At 38.4% G+C, this 6,191-nt stretch overlaps 1 long non-coding RNA gene and 1 other non-coding gene across 3 annotated transcripts in view; both read right to left on the bottom strand.

Moving 5' to 3' along the window:
* Positions 1–1,380, bottom strand: part of LOC109388751 (uncharacterized) — a 20,951-nt gene extending 19,571 nt beyond the window's left edge. For both annotated transcript variants that reach the window (XR_002125256.1, XR_002125255.1), the window contains exon 1: positions 1,310–1,380. This is a non-coding gene — a long non-coding RNA (uncharacterized LOC109388751). The remainder of the gene's footprint in view (positions 1–1,309) is intronic.
* Positions 1,381–5,761: 4,381 nt separating this feature from the next.
* TRNAL-UAA (transfer RNA leucine (anticodon UAA)) lies at positions 5,762–5,844 on the bottom strand. Its single transcript has one exon. It is a non-coding gene; the product is annotated as a tRNA-Leu (tRNA).
* Positions 5,845–6,191: the final 347 nt, after the last annotated feature.

Genomic DNA, 6,191 nt, shown 5'->3' on the forward strand with positions numbered 1-6,191 from the left:
TTAAAGACAAAGAGAGTCTTAAAAGCATCAAGAGAAAAGCAGTTAGTTACCTACAAGGGAGCTCCTATAAGATAATGAGCTGATTTCTCAACAGAAACTTTGCAGGCCAGAAGGGATTGGCATGAAATATTCAAAGTGGTGAAAAATAAGGACGCACAATCAAGATTACTTTACCCAGCAAAGCTATCATTTAGAATTGAAAGAGAAATAAAGAGCTTTCCAGACAAGAAAAAGTTAAAGGAGTTCATCACCACCAAAGCAGTATTACAAGAAATGTTAGAGGGATTTCTTTAAGACAAAAGATAAGAAATATGAATAATAAAATGGTAATAACTATATTATTATCAATAATTACTTTAAATGTAAATGGGTTAAATGCTCCAATCAAAAGATGTAGAGTGGCTGAATAGATAATAAGAAAACAAGACCCATACATATGCTGCCTACACAAGACCCACTTCAGATATTAAGACACACACAGACCAAAATAAAGAGATGGAAAAAGATATTTTATGCAAATGGAAACAAATAAAAAAGCTGGAGTAGCTATACTTATATCAGCCTATTTTGGCTGATACAACTTTAAAACAAAAGCTATAACAAGAGACAAAGAAAGACTTAGCAATTCTACTTCTGGGTATTTATCTGAAGAAAACCAAAGCACTAGTTCAAAAACACATATGCACCTCCTATGTTCCTTGCAGCATTATTTACAATAGCCAAGATATGGAAGCGGCCTGAGTGTCCGTTCATATACAAATAGACAAAAAAGAGGGGGTACATATACACAATGGAATATTACGCAGCCATAAAAAGGAATGAAATTTTGCCATTTGCAACAACATGGACCTAGGGGGTGTTATGCTGAGTGAAATAGGTCAGACAAAGAAAGACAAATACCATATGACTTCACTTAAATATGGAATCTAATAAACAAAATAAAAGCAAAGAAAACATAAACTCAGATACAGAGAACATTTTGATGGTTGCCAGATGGGAGGGTGGTTGAAGGAGGCAGATGAAAAAGAGGAAGGGATTAAGATGTGCAAATTGCTAGTTATAAAAACTCATGAGGATGTAAAGTACAGCATAGGGAATATAGTCAATAATATTGTGATAACTGTGTATGAAGTCAGGTGGGTACTAGACTTATGTTATGTAAATGTCTAATCACTATGTTGTATACCTGAAACTGTAATTGAAGAATAACAAAATTGTTTTTAAAAACACAGTAACTGTGGAACAACACTTTATCTGGATTGTATAGTCAGAATAAAACAGACAGACTTTAACAAAAAAAAAAATTTACCTTAAATGAACAGTAGGTGTCACTGTTTAAATGTATTGGCAGCCCTTCCTGCAGAGTTCTTCAGAAAGTCCTATAGAAAATGTCAAACAATTTTGAATAACTTACAACTAGCTCAAACCCAGAATAAGAATGCTTATAAATCCACACTTTTAATTCATAATTCAAAGTAGTGACTTAATTTCTTATTAAGATAATCATTGGAAAATCATTCTAAGCTTAGCAGTGCTATACCTACAAATGATTCAAATTTAAATATGAAATATTTTAAGAATTTTTAATAATAAACAGTCTAATATAACAGATCTACTTTTCAAAGAAAAGTAAAGATTTCAATACATTTTAGGACAGGATTTCAATTTTTAAGAACTNCCATTTGCAACAACATGGACCTAGGGGGTGTTATGCTGAGTGAAATAGGTCAGACAAAGAAAGACAAATACCATATGACTTCACTTAAATATGGAATCTAATAAACAAAATAAAAGCAAAGAAAACATAAACTCAGATACAGAGAACATTTTGATGGTTGCCAGATGGGAGGGTGGTTGAAGGGGGCAGATGAAAAAGAGGAAGGGATTAAGATGTGCAAATTGCTAGTTATAAAAACTCATGAGGATGTAAAGTACAGCATAGGGAATATAGTCAATAATATTGTGATAACTGTGTATGAAGTCAGGTGGGTACTAGACTTATGTTATGTAAATGTCTAATCACTATGTTGTATACCTGAAACTGTAATTGAAGAATAACAAAATTGTTTTTAAAAACACAGTAACTGTGGAACAACACTTTATCTGGATTGTATAGTCAGAATAAAACAGACAGACTTTAACAAAAAAAAAAATTTACCTTAAATGAACAGTAGGTGTCACTGTTTAAATGTATTGGCAGCCCTTCCTGCAGAGTTCTTCAGAAAGTCCTATAGAAAATGTCAAACAATTTTGAATAACTTACAACTAGCTCAAACCCAGAATAAGAATGCTTATAAATCCACACTTTTAATTCATAATTCAAAGTAGTGACTTAATTTCTTATTAAGATAATCATTGGAAAATCATTCTAAGCTTAGCAGTGCTATACCTACAAATGATTCAAATTTAAATATGAAATATTTTAAGAATTTTTAATAATAAACAGTCTAATATAACAGATCTACTTTTCAAAGAAAAGTAAAGATTTCAATACATTTTAGGACAGGATTTCAATTTTTAAGAACTCATATCATCTGGCTGTATATAGTGTTGAGTGAAAGAAAACATTATTTTTTAATAGTATTAAGGAAAATTGTGTCGAATTGTGCCTACCACCTAGGCACAATGAGTCTGAGTGTATGATCTTGTCTGTGAATAGAGATTGTGCATGTAAAAGTATTTTGAAAACTGACAAGTTGACCTACACATGCAAGGTAAGATTTCTTTCTCACGCAGTGTTGTTCTACTGTACTTCCCACAAAAGATGACTCTAGAAAAAGGAAGGGAACTCAGTTACAAAACACCTACATTTTCGAGAAGAATGTTACAGCCTCATAACCACTCTGCAGAGGTAAATATTATCTTCCTATTTGCAAAAGACTGGTAGCCTGGGAAAGTTTGTTGATCTGTCTGACCCCAAAGTCTGAGTTCTTTCTACTGAGTCACCTCGTGATTTAAACTTTTATAAACTGAATCAAATTCTTAAATTTTGCTGCATTACATTAAATTCACTCAGAGAATCCTGCTGATCAGAGGACATCAACGAGAAATCACTTTGTATAGGATATAATAAAGCAAAAGATCCCATCTAAATTAGCTTAAGACTATAGTTAAGTAGGCCATGTGTATTGGTCAATAGAAAACGTGTGGTTCAGTGCCCTAGGATCGATCTGCTAGATCTTCTTGTTTCTAGACCAGCGTCATTTCGCCCTTTTGTGGCATCTCAGTGATCTGTTGGCCAGATTTTCAGCAAGCTCAAGAAGAATACTAACTAGTCTTTTACCATCTGTGCTAAAGCATAGCCACTGGTTACTATTGACTAGAAGCTTGATCTACAATATAGCTTTAAAGGAACAAAGTAAAACCCACATTAGTCTTTGCCTATTCTTGGTAGTACCGTTCTACACCTGCACCTGCACATATTAATACAACTGTTTAAATTAGCATGAGTTGGAAGGGCTTCACATCGGTGTCGTTCCTCCCTTTGCTCAGGTTTTAAGGGGGAAAAGAGATAGACTGAGCTGAGTCTAACTGGCTATTGACTGAATTAAACAAATTCCTGCCCTTCCCCCCCCAAAAAAAATATTTCCTGCCAATTCAACATGCCCACTCTCCCAAGACAATGTAGGCTGATCAAGAGTTTCTACATCAATAGATATAGATGCTTCCACATGCAACACTAATCAGGTTGCTTCTTGCTTTGAATCCTTCAGTAGACTCTAGACACCAAACTTATGGTTTCAAGGTGGCTTCCCCCACCTGTATCTCTCTCCCTTTCTTCCCTGCCCCTCCCAGAGCCCCTGCTCTTCTCCCTTCAGTTCTCAACTAAAGTCGACTCTCTGGAAAGAGTCACTGCTCCTTTAGCATAGGGCATAATTCATTTTTTCTCATTATAACTGTGGTTCATTAAAATCTCTCTTTCTCACTATGTACACTCCTTGAGGCAAATGCTTGGTTGTCTTCATATCCCAAGTGTCTAACAGTGATTGGCTCGTGGCCATTTCTCAACGCTGGCAGGATGTTTATTTCCGTTCCTTTCCTTTCCTTCTTGAACAATTCAATTTTAAAGCTATAAGATGGGCCCAAACAAGGTAGATGTTACACTTGGTGTGGGATAGGGAATTACAAATATGGATAGAAAACTAAATAAAATCTGTAGTGTTTAATCAGAAGTAGAGGTATTGGTATGAACTAGATATAAATTAGATGATAGACAGACAGACACATATTCCTTTAATTCTGTGCCCTGAGAGGGGCTGGGACCAGAAACACATCAAAAGCAATAAGCACATCTAGTACTGAAATCTTGGCTTCTAAATATCATCTTCCATTAAAGGGAATGAGAGATCTTTTGGAAATGGCTGGTTCTAGAGCCGGGTCAGAGAAAATACAAGGTAAGCATAGAATATCTTGGCATAACAAGTAAGGGAGTGCTAAAGTATGATGGAGACATCAAGAGTCAGTTTGAATGGATTCCCATTGACCAAATCTGGGACACTGAGCATCAAGACAAATAACTGTAGAATGGATTGTAACCCTTAATTAAAATAGGACACCATGAATACATACTTACATTACTTATGATTCCATAAATACTTCAATAAAATGGAAAGTTTGATGAGTAATTGGACATCTACATAACTTTAAAGCACTTCTCCTCAAAATATGTATTAATCACAAAGGAAAAAAAGAGCAACTTTATAATGGAGAAGCCTGGCAGAGAAGCTTAATCAAGTTAAGTTAATATCAGTAACAGGCCACATTAAAACCATGCCACCTCAGAGGATGCAATGAGAACACAGCATCGCTTCTGCAATACTCCTGCTAAAGATGCATAACCTGAATCTAATCACCAGAAAACATCAGACAAACTCAAACTGGCAAAGGGATGTTCTGCATATGATTGACCTGACATCCTCAGAAATGTCAAGATCAAGAAGGTCGGGAGACGGAGGAATCATTACTGATTGAAGAATCCTGAGGAGATGTGACAAGTAAATGCAATGCATTATTCTGAACAGGAGCCTTTTACTATAAAAGACAGCTGGTGATTAAATGGGGTCTGGAGTTAGATGGCAAGAAATTATCAAGGTGAATTTCCTGATTTTAATGGTGGCAGTGCAGCATCTAGTGTAGCTTACTCTCAAATGATTTTAAATAAAGGGTTCTTTGCACTTTACTTGCACTGCACTTTTTTTCCTCTAGGGTTTAGATTACTTTCTAACTATTAAAAAACAATAACAACAACAAAAACAAACTAGACCATGCCATTTATACTTTTTAAACGTAAGCCAAACGCAAGTTAGGGTCCATTTTAGAATTATGATATATACTGTCTCTGCCTTCCAGGAGTTCATGAAAGAATTGTGTACATATAATTAATTTTAGCGGAAGAAAAAGAAAGAAAGACATGAAACAAGGTAGAGATTATCTTTGACTTTCCGCAGAGGCAGTTTCCTAGCCACGCTGCCATGTCACCAGCGCCCTCGCCACCCCGCCGGCTCCCGAAGCTGGGGAGCCGAGCCCGGCGGGCTGCGCGGGCCGCCCGAGTCCCTGCCCCGCCTCGGCGCCGCGCAGCCCGGGCCTGATGAGGCAGGCGCCCGCCGGAAACCCGGGCCGCCGCCCGCGCCCCACGCCCAACCCGCTCTCTGCCTGGTCTCGGGCTCGCGGGAACCCGGATTCTTGAGTCCAAGGCGTGGTGTACTTGGTGAAATTGATCTTTTAAAAATATATAAAATATTTAGAGGGAAAAAAATGCGACTACCAGGAGTGGGGTTCGAACCCACGCGGACATATGTCCATTGGATCTTAAGTCCAACGCCTTAACCACTCGGCCATCCTGGTGCAGGCGAAGGGTGTCCCTTTCGCTCTTCCTACAAGGCCTACTCCACCGTCCTCCTCGCTCCCTCCTTCCGAAATCCTTAGGTTTTGCCGCTGTTTTTTTCAGTTCTCCCAACCGGAGCTGGAGTGGCCTTCCCGCCAGAGCCCCGGTTCCCCACCGCCACAGCTCGCTGTTGCCCCGCGGCCGCCACGGCTGCGAGTTCAACTGCAGTCGAGCTTGGCGCGCTTTCGGCGACCGCGGCACGATCAGGTCCCGGCCCATTTTGCTTTCGATTTCGAGGTGCGCGGGCGCGGGAAACAAACACTTGTAAACGGCTGGATTCCTAGCGGCGCGATTTGGAGGCGCCCGA

This window comes from Hipposideros armiger, unplaced genomic scaffold (genome assembly GCF_001890085.2).
Source record: "Hipposideros armiger isolate ML-2016 unplaced genomic scaffold, ASM189008v1 scaffold_206, whole genome shotgun sequence".
NCBI classification, from domain to species: Eukaryota; Metazoa; Chordata; class Mammalia; order Chiroptera; family Hipposideridae; genus Hipposideros; species Hipposideros armiger.